Below are 18,901 nucleotides of genomic sequence, written 5' to 3' on the forward strand. Positions count from 1 at the left end.
GGGGCTTTTTTGCTTTTGCTTTTCCAGAAGGGTGAAATGTATAAAGTACAAATGCAGAAAAGTGAGACAAAGTCCTGTGTTTTTTTAAAAAAATAAATTAATTAAAAGCACAAACATATCATAGAAGCTTCAGATCCTTTCTCAATTAACTTTCAAAACAACCTGGAACAATGGACTCTTCTACAAAAATCAGAATGATTAATTAGATTTCAAGTAGCTGTGGAATATTAGGCCAAACTCCAAAAGAATGGGGATTTTCTTTGAATATGTCATGCACAAACATCCTATACTTCTTTGTTTCTTTGCAACAATCTTATACCAAGGAATTCAAGTGATTGACTCAATTAGCAAACAAAGAAACCTGAGGTTGTTTGGATAATTAGCTGGTTAGACTCTGTCAGAAACAGATACATATAACACAATTAAGGGACTTGAAAGTAACCATCCAGAACAACAAGAAAAGAAGAGAAAAATAAGTACTCAAAAGCAGAGGTGTAGTTTGCTGTTCTGTACCTGCTTGTCTTTTGATCATATTATCGTCACTCAAACTCAGTCTGTCTGGTTTTTTTTAAAATAATATTTATTAAGATTTTGGAAATTACAAAAAGAAAAGAAAAGTTAAACATAGAAAAACAGAAACAAAAACAAAAACACTACATAAAACATTAAATTAACCAAACAAAACAAAAACAATTAAAAACACTTCCAATATTTTCGATCTTAACTTTCACTTGTTTCATTGACTTCCTCAACGCCTCCCTTTTTGTATTCCACTTCAATTAACTATTTCAGCAAGTCCTTTCCATCTTCATCTATTTTCTGTCTTATAGTTAATTTTAACATATTGTAACCTAGTTTTTTCCCCTTTTAATGCATTAACAATCTATCTATACCTAGTTCTTCTAACATTTCTGCCAAAGCCATATAACTTTATTCCACCTTTCTTCTAAAGCTCCTTAATTTTACAGTATTTCTGTAAATAATCTTTAAATTTTTTCCAATCTTCCTCCATCGACTCTTCTCCCTGGTCTCGGATTCTGCCAGTCATTTCCGCCAGTTCCATATAGTCCATCAACTTCATCTGCCATTCTCCCCGGGTGGGTAAATCTTGTGTCTTCCAGTACCTCACGATGAGTATTCTTGCTGCTGTTGTCGCATACATAAAGAAAGTTCAATCCTTCTTTGGTACCAACTCGCCGACCATGCCCAGGAGAAAGGCCTCTGGTTTCTTCAGGAAGGTATATTTAAATACCTTTTTCATTTCATTATAAATCATCTCCCAGAATGTCTTAATCCTTGGGCATGTCCACCAAAGGTGAAAGAATGTACCTTCAGTCTCATTACATTTCCAACATTTATTTTCAGGCATCAAACTCAGTCTGTCTGTTGCAGTTTGCATTTCATTAAATTTGTGTTCTTGGCCCAGTAGGGTAAATTTGCATGGCATCACAATGCAAGTGTTTTCCATTGTGGAAAAAAGGAAGAGGGGACAATAGCCTGGGAGGTGTCAAAGGAGGTCAGTGTGGAGTCAATAATATGTGAGCAGGGGAAGGAAAAGATAGCCCAGTGCAAATTATGTTATGTATTTTTGTGTTTTCATTTTGCAAATTGCCTTGTGATCTTCAGATGAAGGGCGGTATAGAAATTCAATAAATAAGAATAATAATAAATCCATTACAAATCCACGCAAAATCCATTACAAAATGCTTGCTGCTGCATACACCTGCGATAACACACCAGTCTGCAGATTCCCTAGGTCCCAAATATAAATCAATGAACTTTCTCCATCTCGATTCATAATATGTTCATTCCTTCTGAGTTTGCCCTGCGGCACTGAGAATTTGTGGGGAAATGTTTTTTCTAGCTCTTTACTGATATTTCAGAAAGGCCTGTCTTGCTCCAAATGCCTTCCAGCCAGCCCTCCACTGTTCCCAGTTTTCCCAGTTGCTCATTTGCCCCCTTCCTTGTGAGCCCCCTCCTTTCCCCAGAAACTTACCTTCCAGCAGCAGTTTGAGTGGAAGAAGGGAAGCTAAACGACTGAGCCCAAAGAAAGTTCCCAATGAAAGATAGATGTTTGGCTAGGGCTTCTGGGTCCTTACAAAGGGGCCTTTGTCATGGAATAACCATGTTCATAAGGCTTTGAGCCTCATTAAGGCCTAAAATCATCATTCCCACTCCCATTCATTTTGGGGAAAGGGGAGGAACAGAAGTAACTTGGAACGCCGCAAGCATTTCTGCACACCTAGCCAAAATCCAAAGGGATTCTGAATTCAAAACCATGAAACACTTGTTTAGGTTCTTTCCACCAACCCACCTCTGAAGCTTGCCAACATCACTGGTCAGAGGTCACCAATGGCTGTTAGATTTCTGCCCTATAATAATAATAATAATAATAATAATTTATTATTTATACCCCGCCCATCTGGCTGGGTTTCCCCAGCCACTCTGGGCGGCTTCCAACAGAGATGAAAAATACACTAAAATATCACATATTAAAAACTTCCCTGAACAGGGCTGCCTTCAGATGTTTTCTGAATGTCAGGTAGTTGTCCATCGCCTTGACATCCGATGGGAGGGCATTCCACAGGGCGGGCGCCACCACCGAGAAGGCCTGGTTCCCTGCAACTTGGCCTCTCGCAGTGAGGGAACCGCCAGAAGGCCCTCGGAGCTGGACCTCAGTGTCCGGGCAGACCGATGGGGGAGGAGACGCTCCTTCAGATATACTGGACCGAGGCCATTTAGGGCTTTAAAGGTCAGCACCAACACTTTGAATTGTGCTCGGAAACGTACTGGGAGCCAATGTAGGTCTTTCAAGACCGGTGTTATATGGTCTCGGCGGCCGCTCCCAGTCACCAGTCTAGCTGCCGCATTCTGGATTAGTTGTAGTTTCCGGGTCACCTTCAAAGGTAGCCCCACGTAGAGCGCATTGCAGTAGTCCAAGCGGGAGATAACCAGAGCATGTACCACTCTGGCGAGACAGTCTGCAGGCAGATAGGGTCTCAGCCTACGTACCAGATGGAGCTGGTAAACAGCTGCCCTGGATACAGATTTGACTTGTGCCTCCATGGACAGCTGTGAGTCCAAAATGACTCCCAGGCTGCGCACCTGGTCCTTCAGGGGCACAGTTACCCCATTCAGGACCAGGGAATCCTCCACACCTGCCTGCCTCCTGTCCCCCAAAAACATCCCTACCCAGGGATGCTGAGAATGGGGAAGAGATTTCACACACACACACACACACACACACACACACACACCAGTTAGGACTTTCTCCCATCAACACTATGGCAACTGAAGCCTTAATGTAATGTTACTTTCTGAGAAGCTTGCTTGGAAATAAATTATATAGCAGTGGGCTAATTTAGATGCAGTGGGAAAATGCTTCCCCTTGCTACACTACATTGCCGTCTTCAAGAAGGCCACGTGCTTCATTTATTTCTAGGTAATGATGTAATCTACATCAATATGCCAGTCCTACCATATAATTTCTCTTTCCTGGTAAGTGCTTATCTTGCACTTTTACAAACATAATCGCAATAGGAGATTTCATTTCGGGGCTTGCAGTCCATTCCCCATATTAATTGCCACCTGCCTAAACACAGCAGTAAACCTCTTGAATGGTCAGACTTTCCCCCATATTAGCCAGTTGTTTAAAAATATTATTATATGAGCCTGGCACCATCTAGAATTCTTCAGACATTTACCGTATTTTTTGTTCTATAAGACTCACTTTTTTCCTTCCTAAAAAGTAAGGGGGAATGTGTGCACGTCTTATGGAGCGAATGCAGGCTGCGCAGCTATCCCAGAAGCCAGAACAGCGAGAGGGATTGCTGCTTTCACTGCGCAGCGATCCCTCTTGCTGTTCTGGCTTCTGAGATTCAGAACATTTTTTTTTCTTGTTTTCCTCCTCCAAAAACTAGGCGCGTCTTGTGGTCTGGTGCGTCTTATAGAGCGAAAAATACGGTACTATTCCATGGTACATATTTTTATGTTTTATGGTGTGCTTCCCCCCACCCTCCTTCAGACTTCATTCAGATGTGCAGGGGTTTACCAATCATGTTGCATCACCACACAAGGAGTGTTCTGTGCCACCAGGAGCTGGCCAGGTGCTTTTTGAAAGCTTACAATCAGAATACTCAACAGTATACCACTGAATATCAGGTGATGGGTGTCACAAGTGAGAGATACAGCTATTGCACTCATGTCCTGCTTGTGGGCTTCTAACTGGTCAGTGTGATAACACAATGCTGGACCAGGTCAGGCACATGCTCTGTGAGTTAAGCTTCATTTTGCACTTGTAAATCATCTTTTAGTCTGTGAATATAGCAAGCCCTATTTGGGAAATATAATGAAGCTATAGTGTGCCTCCTTTGCTTAAGAAACTCTTCCCCACTCTGCTCTCCCATGATGTCTTATTATCTCAACCCAGCCAAACATCTTCAGATGCATAACGTTTAAGGGTGCTACTGGCCCACCCAGGATGGTATTGCCAAACAGGGAGTGATGACAGTAGCCCTCCCATAGCAGAAATGGGGTCTATTCTATTTGTTTAACAATGAAGGGCTTCCTAGGTAAAATCAAAACGTTTAAAAATAAAAAGGAAGCGAGATCTGAAATCCAAAATAATGGTACCCCTAGGATTGAGCGGAAGGCTGTGCTAGAATATTAAAGCAAGACTGGGACTGAATAGTTGTCCTCTTAGGCAGGGCAGCAGGGCTGAGCAACTGAATCCATAATGGATGCAAAACTTTCCTTGCTGGCAATTGCCATTACCAGGTTTAGAATGTGCGCAGATCGGCGCAGCACCCCTGTGCGATGCCCCCGTGAACGGATCACCACTGCACCCCCATGCGCAGATCACCGCAGTGCCTTGCCCCACCCCCACTGCTCCGGGTGCTGGAACAGCTAGCTACACCCCTGGGCGGGGGCCAATTAACACAATTTGTACAATTAAACCAGATTATATCTTTCTAAGGCCATGTAATGTGCTTTCCCCTGGAGCAGCCCATATCCAATACCAACCTGTGGAATTAAGGGGGTTGGCCAAAAGGGGCATACCACCCGAGGAATCATAGGGACGCAGGGAACAGACCAAACATTCTCCCCTTTTTATAGCTATCTCCTCTGCTAGGGTTATTCATGTGTTGTTCACGGCTGCCCTTTTCCATAATATGTCTTCCTCGCTTTCTCCCACCTCAAATGAGGTGCTTATTATTGGGGAAGGGGCACGAAAATAAAATATGTCCAAAAGGGTGCAGCCAGTCCAGTCTGGATGGGGCCACCGGTGGGTGAGCACGAGGATTAGGAGCTTCGGGTGGTGACACGAGACACTCCCTGTCCTCTAGCAACTGTGTTACCCCACTCCCTTCCGATTTATACCCAGTGAGCCCTTTTTTCAGTACCAACAACATTGAGACAGACCTCTTACCTTTCATATATAGGAAGCAGCTGAGGCTGTTTCTACTTTTGTTTCCTTTGAGAAGAAGCCTTCCTGAATAGACTTTGCTGTGGGAAAGTGGCAAGTCAGTGGCAAGGCCTTTTGATGGGTTTGTTGTTGTTGTCGTTTAGTCATTTAGTCGTGTCCGACTCTTCGTGACCCCATGGACCACAGCACGCCAGGCACTCCTGTCTTCCACTGCCTCCCACAGTTTGGTCAAACTCATGTTGGTAGCTTCGAGAACACTGCCCAACCATCTTGTCCTCTGTTGTCCCCTTCTCCTTGTGCCCTCCATCTTTCCCAACATCAGGGTCTTCTCCAGGGAGTCTTCTCTTCTCATGAGGTGGCCAAAGTATTGGAGCCTCAGCTTCAGGATCTGTCCTTCCAGTGAGCACTCAGGGCTGCTTTCCTTAAGAATGGAGAGGTTTGATCTTCTTGCAGTCCATGGGACTCTCAAGAGTCTCCTCCAGCACCATAATTCAAAAGCATCAATTCTTTTGCGATCAGCCTTCTTTATGGTCCAGCTCTCACTTCCAAACATCACTCCTGGGACGGGTTGGCAGATGAGTCCAAAACACTTTTCCTGCACCAAAGCTTGATATAGGCCCCAAATAAACCCTTTCATCACCTCCTATCAACATCCCTCTTGACCATGTTCAGAGATGGTCTGTTAACTGTCTCTCACATTGGCAGGACTTAGAGCTTAGACTGTTGGTGACATCATGCATGACATCAGAATGTTATGTTTGCATTCAGCAAAAGCTGTTTCCATGCCAATAGTAGTGGCCAGTAAACCTCTGCAAGCAAGTAGCCATCTGCCTGCCTGTAGTTCAAGGTATAATTTTTTTTGATAACCCAAGTTTGAAGAATGCAGTTTCTAGTATTTAAAAACACTACAATGATCCAGTGAAACAAATTGACCCAAATACAGTATTAATGTTCAGATGTGATCCACTTTTACCCTCAAAATCTACCATTTTGGAATATTGCTTATATTCAAGATAGCTCCTTGACTATGCATCCTGATCTGAGGATTTATTTTTATTCATACAGGTTTTTCGTTTTAAGCGAATGTTCTGTATGAAATTAAAGCCCATGGATCAAAATAATATTTTTGATGCCGTTTAATCTTACATCTTACTGCTTAAAACTACTGTGTAGTTTAATGCAATTGCTTTCGTGGGAAGAATCGGCTTAACACGTTATTGATAATCCTAATGCAACTGTATCCAAGTTTGTCCTGGGATTTTAAAAGGCGGGTTTAAAGAGAAGATGTGCTTACAGATTTGCTTGTGAGTCAAAAACACAGAGAAATTACCAATTAACGCCCCCTGGCTTAACGTCTGCAAATACATTCTGCAGTCTCACATATTGTGATTGCTTACTTCCAGTGCATGCCCATGTTCTTTGGGGACTGAGCTACATTAGTAAAAAAACACACACCAGTGTTTTAAATGTGTTATAAACATGCAACACTAGATGGTGCTGTAGAGCACAAAACCTTTCTATGTGGTTTTACATAGAGTTTTTTCTTTCTTTTGTTATAATGATTTAATTTATGACTTATTTATAGCAGGGTTTTTTCCTGTGTGTAGATCCACCCTTGGTCTTTCAGTTCTAGCTGTTTCTCTGAATCTCAGGATACTGTGAGAGCTAATTAGCTGGGAAGTAACTGACAAATGGAAGAGGCTGAGAGTGGGAAGAGCACTAGAGCACCCAGGTTCTGCTTGCATCTGATTGGCCTAACTGAGCAGGGCTCTTCTCATGTGCTAACTGCCCCACACTTCTGTCTATCCACAACATGTGGTATCCAGAATTTATGCTTCTTAAAACTGAGGCTTTATCTGCATAACATTCCTAATAGCTTTACTTCATGAATTTGGCTATTGTTTCTTTAAATTAGCCTGAGCTAGTGGTCATCACCATATATTGTGGCAGTGAATTCCACAAATTAATACTATTTGTGGTATGAATAGGTCCTTTCTTTTCCACTGCCAGTTAGTTTCCTGTGGTGAGCCAGGCCCGTGAATTGAGAGAAGGACTCTACCAATTCCTTTCCTTTCTTATTTCTGCTTCTGCCCTTTGGGACAGGATCCAGTCTTGGCCAAAGCACTGAACCCCAGGGTTAACCTTTAATTAATGAACAAACAAAACAAGGTGTTAGAAGAATGAACACCTCTTGATTAAGTCATTGGCAAAGAAAGCTGTTGAAAAATAAAGGTGTTCTTATTGCAGAACCAAAATGGAAAAGATTGCATGATGGGACGGCACCAGTTTAGAGTCAGCCCTTGGCATAAGGTTGCCCATGGACCCCCCAGTGCTGTTCTCTTCTCAGTGCTGCTGCCAGTTGATTGTGTCAGGAAGGCTTAGTAATTAATAATTAGCATTAGAAATCAATGCAACTTTTCAATATGTAATTCTTTATTTTCGTAACATTTGTTGTTGTTTAAGTCACCTCTTGTTGCTGTGAAGGAAATGCCTTTGCAACCCAAAACTTTAGGACCCTACACCTGTAATAAAATATGGAAATAACTCATTCGGGCTCTCTTACCCAAATGCAGAGATAGAATGATGGAAAGTTTTGCTGTTGATTTAGATGCTGGGGGGATGGGGACACACCTTTTTGATTAATTTACCAAAGTGTTTGCTAATAATAATAATAATAATAATAATAATAATAATAATTTATTATTTATACCCCGCCCATCTGGCTGAGTTTCCCCAGCCACTCTGGGCGGCTTCCAATCAATTGTTAAAAGCAATTCAGCATTAAATATTAAAAACTTCCCTAAACAGGGCTGCCTTCAGATGTCTTTTAAAGAGAAGATAGCTGCTTATTTCCTTCACATCTGAAGGGAGGGCGTCCCACAGGGCGGGCGCCACTACCAAGAAGGCTCTCTGTCTGGTTCCCTGTAACCTCACTTCTCGGAGCTTCTGTTTGTTATTATTGGCTTGTTCTGTCAGCTTGACATGTAGCAAAAGATTCCTGCATTGCAGAGGTTTGGAATAGATGATCACATAGTCCCTTAATTTGGTTAATTATTTGCTAGTTGCAGAAATGCAACTTGTCAATTTCCTTTTTCGGGGCTTTTCTCCCAAGGTGTTTCCTGCTGCACAGCATAAATGAAGAAGGATGCCTCTTTTGGTGGCGCTGTGGTCTAAACCACTGAGCCTCTTGGGCTTGCCGATCAGAAGGGCAGCGGTTCAAATCCCCATGACGGGTTAAGCTCCCATTGCTCAGTCCCAGCTCCTGCCAACCTAGCACTTCGAAAGCACACCAAAAAGTGCAAGTAAAGAAATAGGTACCGCTCTGGTGGGAAGGTAAACGGCGTTTCCGTGTGCTGCTCTGGCCACATGACCCAGAAAAACTGTCTGCGGACAAACGCCGGCTCCCTCAGCTTGTAAAGCGAGATGAGCGCCACAACCCCAGAGTTGTCTGCGACTGGACTTAACTGTCAGGGGTCCTTTACCTTTACCTTTACTTTGAATATTACTTTGAATATTCATTGGTTGTGTAAGGAAAGGCTTAAGCATTTGGAGTTTTTCTTTTTTTCATTTAGAAAATGCAGGGAGGAGTTTACTGTGGGGATGGGCATGATAAAGCTTTATAAAAGTTATTTATTTCACAAGATATATTTACCACTTGATTGTAATTAAACCTCAAGGCTATTTATGAAAAGAATGTATCGGGTTTTTTTTTTTTAATTAAAAAAAACTATTTAAAATAGTCAAAAATTACTGGGGACTGAAACCGGGAAAGGGGTGGGTGGAGTCTGGGAATCCAAAGGGTATACAATTATAATTTGTTCTGTTTTTTTATTGTTTTGCTATTAGTATGAAAATTGGGAAAGTCGTAGAAGGGAAGTTTGGTCGACATTAGGAAAAATGTTTAAGAACGAGTACTGATGTATAAGCATTGATGTTTAAGTTTGGATAAGTTAAAACTGGTCTCTAAAATGGTCTAAATTAAATGAAGATAAGGTTTGCAAAAATAAATTAAGGAAATGGAAGAAAGAGAAAAAGTAAAATAATAACATGTTAAAATAAATTATTAAGTAAAGTTGAGAAATAAGTAATAAGGATTTGCTGAGCTAATAATTTAAATTGGAATACAAGAAGGGGAGGTGTGAGGAGGTCTGAGAAATAAGTTAAAGGAAAATAAGCAATTGAAATTCTATGTGTTTTTAATTGTTTTTACGTTTTGTATTTTTGTTATTTTTTTGTCTATTTTTGTTTTTGTTTTGTTATTGAAAATCCTAATAAATATTCATTAAAAATAATAATAAAATAGTCAAAAATTATTAAAATCAGTGATGAGCTAAAAACCAGCTTAAAAAACGCATCAACCTTCTTCATGTCTGGACAGGCTTGCCTAAACAGAAACATTTTTGTGACGCACTGAAAAGAGTATATGGGATACTCCTGCCTGAAGCCAAGGGCAGAGAGTTCCGAAGGGTGGGGGCTGATACACTAAAAGATCACTTTCTTTCAGGTGACAAACTGGTATTGTGTGGCACCTGTAGGAGTGCCCATTCCACAGATTGAAGTGGTCAAGGGGGCACATAAAGTGTAATGCAATCTGGCAAGTAGAATGGTCCCAAGCTGCCAAGGGTTTTATATACAGTGGTGCCTCGCAAGACGAAAAGAATCCGTTCCGCGATTCTCTTCGTCTAGTGGTTTTTTCGTCTTGCGAAGCAAGCCCATTGACGGCTTAGCGGATTAGCGCTATTAGCGGCTTAGCGGCTTTTAGCGGCTTAGCGGATAAGCGGCTTAGAAAAAGGGGGGGGGACCGCAGGAACTCGCAAGACATTTTCGTCTTGCGAAGCAAGCCCATAGGAAATTCGTTTTGCGAAGCACCTCCAAAACGGAAAACCCTTTCGTCTAGCGGGTTTTCCGTCTTGCGGGGCAGCACTGTACCTTGAACTTGGCCCTGTAGAAATCAGTAACCAGTGTAGGTCTCTGAGCAGAAGTGTTATCTGCTGATAGGGTCTCACTCCCGTCAGTGATGGTGCCACAGCATTCTGCACTAACTGCAGCTTCTGGATCAGGCACAAAGCAAGCCCCACAGAGCACATTGCAATAATCCAGTCCTGAAATAACTCAATGCATGAACTATTGTGGCCAAGCTTTCCTGGTCTAGGAATGGTCACAGCTATCACACCAGTTGCAACTGGTAAAAGTCTCTTCCAGCCACTGAAGCTACCTGGCTGTAATGATCTCGGACAGGCAAGCAAACCTCGATACGAATCAATGACTCTCTGGCAGTTTGATGGTACGTTTATTTATAAATTACATCCAGAGCTCCCAGCCTACCGCTCTTTGAAATGAGGTTCCTCTGAGTCTTTGCCCCTCTCACAGCACGAAGGGCACCAAATTCCAGTCCTTCGTCTGTTGTACTTCCATTGCATTTTAACCCTTTCAACTCTGGGTTCAGGAAGAAGGAGGGTGGAATTCCCCCCACCCCCTCAAAAGAAGAACTCTCAGCACTCTGTTTCTCTGCTGGTTGCATAGCAACCCTCTCACTACCGCCTTTCTCTCCCCCTCCCCCTTCTTGTGAGCTGTCCGTGTCTACTGCTCTAGTTGATTCAGGGAAACTCTTGGTGAAGGGGGCCCGATCCCACCGCCTCCTGCTCTTTCTGAGATCTTTCGTCTCCAGAGTCGGACTCTGTCTCTCTTTGTACTGGCAATCCCTCTTCTCCTGAATCTGACTCTTGCCAGGCGTTTGATTCAGCCACGTCCCTAATACTGGCCATCAAAGCTGAATCCAAAAGTAGCCCCAGACTATAAAGCAGCTCAGAAGAAATGGAACTCTGTCTTAGGCAGACCATTGACCAATGCAGGAGTCAAGCTTAGTTTGAATTGTCTTTGGAGTAGGAAAAAAATGAACAGAGAAGACACCCTTTTCTCCCCTCCTCAATAAAACCAATTGACAAGAGATTCCACAAGATATGCTAATAGCCACAGATTTTGACATACCGAAACTTACCATGATTAGTCACGAGAGCTATATGAAATCTGCAGATTCAGAGGCAGTTTGCCTCTGAATACTAGCTGTTGGGAAGCAACAGTGGGAGAGGACTGTGGACTTCATGCATGTCTTGCTTGTGGAGCTCCTGAAAGCATCTGATTGGCCACTGTGGAAGCAAGGATGCTCAGCTACATAAATAGACATTTGGTCTGATCCGGCTGGGCTCTGTTTTTATTCCTATGCAGCAGAGGGCTTGAGCACAGCAGAGAACAGGTCAATCCTTTTCTTGGAATCAAATACAGGGGCTCAGATTGTAAAGATTATGAGTCATCTTCCAAGCTGGGACTGCTTGAACAATTCTATGACGTTTCATTGGCAGCAGTGTAACAATAAAGTCACACCAATTATACTGACAAGATGGGACACTGCCGCAGATTCTGCCCTTGCAAATTTTCTGTGTTTTTGGGAAAGAGCAGAGCAAATGAAGCAAGAAGAAAACTCACACAGCAAACACAACGCCTTTATGAACCCAAAGATGCCAGGTATGGCAGAAGCTCTTTGAAGGCAGCAATCAGCGAGTTGGCAACAATATTGTTGTGGGTTTTTTGTCTGCCAGCCGACTGAATAGGTCTAGCTTGATCAGAGTCTAGGATTTAACAAAAGAATGTTCATGTTTCTTAATGGCACATAATGGGCAGTTGATGTCTCTTGATAGTGGGCAAGCTCACTGAGTGTTTTGAATGGGAAAGCTATCACAGCATGGAACTATAAGACAGACCCAGCAAAGGGGAGAGGAGCTGTTATGTGTGGGCAGCCTACCTGGAACAAAAGGAGCAGTTTTAGAACAAAGACAGGGAGAGTCAGAAGCACAAAGAAAGCTGAGAGAAACATTTTGAACTGCCCATCTCAAGAGATCTGATATGACACAGCACATTAGAAGCTTGGTAGGAGTGCATACAGTAAGCCCACAACTTACGCACATTTAAGGTGTGTGCATTCAGCTTTATGTGATTGGCAAAGCAATATTTTTTTAAATTGTGTGTGGAAAGTATGGACAACGGGGGGGGGGGGGGGGGACTTTGGCAATCCCACTTGCCATTGCACCCAATGTGTTTCGACTATATGCAATTTTGGCTTTAGGTGCGATCTCCATAACATAACCCCTGCATAAGTTGTGGGCTTAGTGTATACATTTGCCTCCTCTTACTGTCTATACATATATTTGTGAATAAAATAAATATTAAAATGTTGTACGAGTCCAGTGCTCTCTCCTCCAAAGGAGACCAAACCTTTGGCAGTGCTGCCCCCAGGAATGACCAATGGTTGTCTTTTCCAAACTGGGCTGTTGACTCTCATTTAATACATTCAGGTGATGGAAACGGATAATCCAGGGGTAGGCAAACTAAGGCCCGGGGGTCGGATCCGGCCCAATCGCCTTCTAAATCCAGCCCGCGGACTGTCCGGGAGTCAGCGTGTTTTTACAAGAGTAGAATGTGTCCTTTTATTTAAAATGCATCTCTGGGTTATTTGTGGGGCCTGCCTGGTGTTTTTACATGAGTAGAATGTGCGCTTTTATTTAAAATGCATCTCTGGGTTATTTGTGGGCCATAGGAATTTGTTCTCGCCCCCTCAATATAGTCCAGCCCCCCACAAGGTCTGAGGGACAGTGGACCGGTCCCCTGCTGAAAAGTTTGCTGACCCGATACCCAAGAACCTCATCTGAAGGAGGCAGTGACAAGGATGTTGGGCACAGGAAATTTATTTTTGCATAATCATTTGTGGATTAAAGTTCAGAGACCACTACTTCAGATGCAAAGGAGAGTAATACACCTGGATCTTGTGAATATGTAGATTGACAAAAGGACACTCATATACAAGGGGTTGCTGGAGAGGGAAGTGGGGTCGGACATGATTGAAGCAGGGCAGGACCAATTTGTGGAGGGGAGTTCTCAAAGTATTATCATGTGTGTATGCTTGTAAAATCTGAGTTTTTACAGAACAATGTCTATGTTGACTATGTGTGGCTCTTGAGAGAGAGAAGTTAAATTGGTTAATAGTGAGTGTGGGCATGGTTAGATAACTACTGACAAAGTACGCTTCTCAAGATGATTTCAAATTTTCTGTTTGTTACCAATTTCCTGGGCAACAACATCAGAATTGACCTTTAGCTGTCCCACAGGAGTTCACCCGTTATGCAAATACGTCAAAATACTTCCAGTTTTCTGAGATTCTTCCTCCCCCCCCCAAAAAAAAAAATCCAATTAGGTTTCTCGTTTACAGTTATTAAACTACTATCCTTGGTAAGCCACCAAGGAGCTTGTAGTCAGTAAATTAAGTAGATTTAGATGGTGCGTATCGAAATGTAACACTTTCCTTAAATTTGCACAATTAAGCACAATCCAACGAAGCAGAGTTTTATTGGTGATGATACTGCCTTGCAATAAATAGCAGGGTTGCAGCACCAGCTTTTGTGAGAATTCTCTCTGCTCTGCTCCCCTCCCTTTCTTCCTGCTCTCCTGCCATAATTGTGCAAAATGCCTCCTTGCTGTGACGTCTCTAAAATCATCTCTCTGTGTGATGAGTTCAGTGGACAAATTTGTATTTTGTAAGACACCTGAACAACCGCAAACTTTAGAATACCAGCTATTATCATACCTTCTTTAAAATAAAATAAACCACAAAAGGCCAAGTATTTGGATAAAACTTGGAAAATTAAATAGGGGCAGATGGATTTGACTCTTTCAAGTCATTTGGGAAAGATTAGTACATGTAATCATTAGTACATGTAATCCCATCCTGTTTTCTCATTCACCTATGAATTTAAAATATATATTTCACAAAATCAAAATGTATTTAAACGTATATTATTTCTTAGAATATGTATTGATGGGGTGAGCTCCCGTTGCTCAGTCGCAGCTCCTGCCAACCTAGCAGTTCAAAAGCACGTCAAAGTACAAGTAGATTAATAGGTACCACTCCGGCGGGAAGGTAAACGGCGTTTCCGTGCGCTGCTCTGGTTTGCCAGAAGCGGCTTAGTCATGCTGGCCACATGACCCGGAAAAACTGTCTGCGCACAAACACCGGCTCCCTCAGCCAGTATAGCAAGATGAGCACCACAACCCCAGAGTCGTTCATGACTGGACTTAACAGTCAGGGGTCCCTTTATCTATATCTGTGTGTGTGTGTGTGTGTGTGTGATCTTAAATGTGTATTTTGATATACGTGAAATTCAGTCCTGTACATAGCTAGTCAGAAGCAAGCCTCACTGAGTTCAGTGAGTATAGGATTGCAGCAGGGATGCCATCTGCCTCCAATTTTCAAGAAGGGGGCCAGGCCCCCTCAATGTGCCACAATGCGCCTTGGCGAGCATTCCTGCCACCCCAGAGGACCTTGTGGGGACTACCCGTAACTGCAGCAGGCTCTGTCAGACCTTCCTGTGGCAACAGGCCTCCTCCTACCATATTATGTCACACACAAAAAGGTTGGGCAGAACCCGTTGTGTGTGGATTGTAGCCTTTAACTGCCACAAACTGCTTTGCAACACTTGGCATAGGGCAAAATCCAGTGGCAAGCTGAGTTCCATGCATTAGTTCAAAAGGTGTGGATCAGGTAATTTTATAGAGGAATTTACAAAAACTGAATCAGGAATCAGTAGAAAACTTGCATGCTCAGGAAGGGATTATTTCATTTCCAGCCATTATGCATTAGAGAAGTAAAATCCCACAATGTATTTTATGCAGTTAAACCAAAGCCAAATTTTATTCCATGTCATCATGAAACCCAGTTGCTCGTGTTGATCTAATATTCGTGTTAGAATTTCATTCTTTTTGGTCAAAGGAACAGAATTATTAATTTAAAGAAAAGTGGCCCCGCTATATGCCCAGTGATAGAATAAATGAAAAAAATGGGAGCAAATGCTTCAGGTATGGCTAGAATTTCCAGCTCTGTTGTTGCTGTTATTATGATGTCATCACAAACCTTTGATGTATGTGTCTGGCTGTGCAGACTACTATCTCTGATGACTACATTGCCTGAGAGCTTTCAGACCCTTGATGTACTTGTCTAGCCTTAGAGCCTAGCTCAAAGTGTGCATGATGGATGAGATTTTCAGCCAAAGCTTTTGAACAGGCGAAGTTCCTTGCTGGGCTCTCAACACAGCTTGAAGGTCTGTATAGACAAACACATAAACCCACACATGTTTGAGTACTAGGGCTACAACAGTTCGCTCAGCAGGAATCAGCTGTTGTGCGGCCAGCTTCTGCTAGTGCAACTGTTGTGTTTGATGCTTTTGTCACACAGACTGCTATCTGCTGGTGCAAAGGCTCTTGTGCTAGGAGACAGAGCATTGGGCATGGCCGTTTGCATTTAGACTTGGAGCATCAACTCTGGGTGGATGCACACAATGGCTGACCTCTCTTGCTTATTTGGTGCGTTTCCAGCCCACCTTTCTTCCATCATACAACTCAAGCCAGAATACATGAGATTTCTAGGAACTCCCCACAATGAGGCATTTGGACTGTGCTCCCTGCCACATTCTCATCGCCCTTTAAAAGAAAAATATCCCACTGCTTTCTTCCTTAAAAAGGTATAGGGGGACTGCAGTGGTAATGTTTATATGTGTGCCGACATTCTTTCACTATTTGTGAAAGAAAATAGTGGCAACCCATTTCCTACAGTCGACTATCTGTAGTTTATGAGGTCAAAGTCTTGTTTGTTATAATCTTCAGTCTAGGATTATATTATGAATATGTCAGTACTGTATATTATAAATGTATTAAGAGCCCACTCGAGTCATGAAGCCACAAGACCTACAGATTTATGGTTTTATAATATTTGTAGATCCTTATGCATTGTTTGGTAAGCTACTGTGCAGCTGGAAAGGAGATCTTTAATAGCAGTTAGTAATATATCTTAGGAAGCAAATAGTATTTGATTCAGCCTTAGTAACAAAAGGTTCCTTCGCATATAACAAATCTTAGAACAAATAAAAGGGATGAGGTTGCAGGATCACTATCTGAAGGGGCTGGGAAAAGAATAGCTAAAATAATTATGTACTAATTAGAAGCAATTCAGTCCTGAAGTTTTCAACACTGCTTGTTTTTTGGAGGTGATTTCCATCCTAAAGACTAAACGTACCGTATTTTCAATAAATGGTTTGAATCAATCCAAGCTCTTTCAGTCCCGTCAACAGCTCAGGTAATTGTTAAAGTTGAAATTCTAAGCCTATCTCCATAGGGCTCTGGTTTCCAGAGGTTTCCCCACTCTAAGTCAGTGGCGTAGCGTGGGGGGTGCAGGGGGGGGCCGGCCGCAACATCTGGGGTTAGGGCAAATCCACGGGTTAGGGGGCGCAAATCCACGGGTTAGGGGGCGCAAATTACTTGCCTTGCCCCGGGTGCTGACAACCCACGCTACGCCACTGCTCTAAGTACATTACATGTGATGGTTTCAAGCATCAATGATCCCAAATTTAGTTGTTGGGGTCCATAGGAGCCAACGTTCTTAGCCCCCTACCCCCCAAAATGAGTGCCCCCCCCAGTTGATGGCCATTGACATTCAAATGGTGTGTGCTGTGTCATGTGATTGGTTATGTGGAGCAGGGCTTACATGCCCCCCCCCCAATATTTCATTCAGGTTGGTACCCCTGCTGGGGTCTTCCACCAAAAGACCAGATCAAATCAGGTGATATCATTTCCTTGGCTCCTTAGAAAGCTTTCTGGATCAAACTTTATCTGTGTTCTGAGCAATCGGGCAACCAGTTTTTGCTCTGTCACTGCCCTGTCTCAACCATGTGTATGGTGGCATCTGCAGTATATAAAAAAAATTCAAGACTATTCATAGCATTTGCCCAGAATGAACATGCAGAAATCTCCAGCCTATATTGCAGATACAGTTGTCTATGTTATCTTTTATTGGGATAGCAGCTCAGAGCTATTCCAAAGTCATTATTCTGGATATCATTTGCCACCTCATTTGCTACAGAAAGATCTCTCATACAGAATTCCTACACGGAAGCAAATAACACCGTCTACCCTCTCACCACTTTTACCTACATGCTTGTCTGTGTCTCTGAGACTTATTACTGCGTGACATCACTTTAATGAACCTTAATCAACTCCTTTTGTTAACAGAGCTTTCCCCTAAAATTTCAAATTGCTGCATTCATACTCTTGGTGGAGCTTTTGTTTTATTTATTGGACTTCTGCTTTACATTATGCATAGGGTTCCTTTATCTGTATTTTAACCACATATAAGGCATTGTCAGTGGAGTGAAAATGATCTAATAAATCTTATCGCTACCACTCTCTTCTTCATCGTTCTTAAAAAAAAAGAAAAAGAAAAAAAGTGTCTCAGAAGGTGTCAGAAATATAAAACCATTTGTTTCTGCAACCTCCCCAAACATTTTTACAGCTATGTCAATGTTGGTTCATGGCTCCCGCTTCCCTGTTTAATAACGGAGAAGCAAAAGTTGAAAGTAGTGGAAATCAGGCTAGCCAAAAGTAAATCTGTGATTGTAGAAATGACTTGTCTACATTTTATCCAGTTAGCAAGTCAGGAGTAAATAATCTAATCAAAATTTGGTCATCCTGAAAGTAACATTACAGAATCCTGTTTACATTAAGCCAACATTTCAGAAGCTTGCAGTGACAAAACTCTTGGTATTTCTGTGCATCAGATGGTAATGAGACAAAGGAAGACAGAAGATCAAATATCTATTTATTAATGTTTTTCAGAAATCCATGGAAATTGTTTCTGTCCCTTAAATCACTGGTTCTAAACAAGAAAAAGAAATGGATAGGTTTGTTCTGTGCAATCAACTGTACAGTTTGGGCCATTCCTCATATGTGGTACCCTGTGGGCAGCACCCAAAAGGCAGCCTAGGTGCACCCAAATGAATATATATTTATTCATTATCATCGTATTCATTAGCAACCCACCCCTGTCTCAAAATAGACTGGTGTACGATATTAACATGTACATCCTTCTACCAAAGTGGCTTGCTGAGCGGGGTGGAGCCACTTATGGTACCTCTGTGGCAGGAGGGCTGCTGTTGCTTAGCAGCAGGGGGAGAGGTGAGGTGACCAAGGAAGTCGGTGGAGGGCAAACACACCAGCGGAGCCAGTTAGGGGGTCCTGAAAGTGTGTTTGCACCATGCCAACCTCCCAGTTGCCTTGGCTCTCCCCACCACCCACCACCCCTGTCAGCAACAGCTACCCACCTGCCAGAAAGCTACTGAGCTGCTTCTGTCATGCAGACCCTGACAGGCCTGCTCATCAAATGGTCCATGCACTGAGTACATCATTACAACAGGGTGGTAAGGATGTAATATATTTTGACACAACCTGACAGTATCTCATTTTGTAAGCTTTCAGAATGGAGAAGAGTGCTTACCTGGTGAGAAAAGAAAAGTAGTCCAGCTGGCAGAGGGGAAAATGTAATTTTCCAATGACTCTGATGGATATTTGTCATCAGTTAAAGGAATTATTCACTGCTGTGAC

At 42.6% G+C, this 18,901-nt stretch overlaps 1 protein-coding gene and 1 long non-coding RNA gene across 7 annotated transcripts in view; one reads left to right on the top strand and one right to left on the bottom strand.

Annotated features, from left to right (window-relative positions):
• The window catches only part of LOC307214296 (uncharacterized protein), a 188,150-nt gene extending 181,957 nt beyond the window's left edge, over nt 1–6,193 (bottom strand). For 2 of the 6 annotated variants that reach the window (XR_013837882.1, XR_013837883.1), the window contains exon 1: nt 5,429–6,193. The gene's annotated coding sequence lies outside the window, so the exon portion shown is untranslated. Of the gene's footprint in view, nt 1–513; nt 562–1,996; nt 2,331–5,428 lie in introns of those variants that run through there. The other 4 variants (XR_013837881.1, XR_013837884.1, XR_013837885.1 and 1 more) reach the window with 4 other exon arrangements.
• Nucleotides 6,194–6,209: 16 nt separating this feature from the next.
• Nucleotides 6,210–18,901, top strand: part of LOC307214353 — a 140,434-nt gene continuing 127,742 nt past the window's right edge. The window contains exon 1 of the long non-coding RNA XR_013837963.1: nt 6,210–6,272. This is a non-coding gene — a long non-coding RNA (uncharacterized lncRNA). The remainder of the gene's footprint in view (nt 6,273–18,901) is intronic.

Source organism: Podarcis cretensis, assembly GCF_951804945.1.
Source record: "Podarcis cretensis genome assembly, chromosome: 4".
NCBI classification, from domain to species: domain Eukaryota; kingdom Metazoa; phylum Chordata; class Lepidosauria; order Squamata; family Lacertidae; genus Podarcis; species Podarcis cretensis.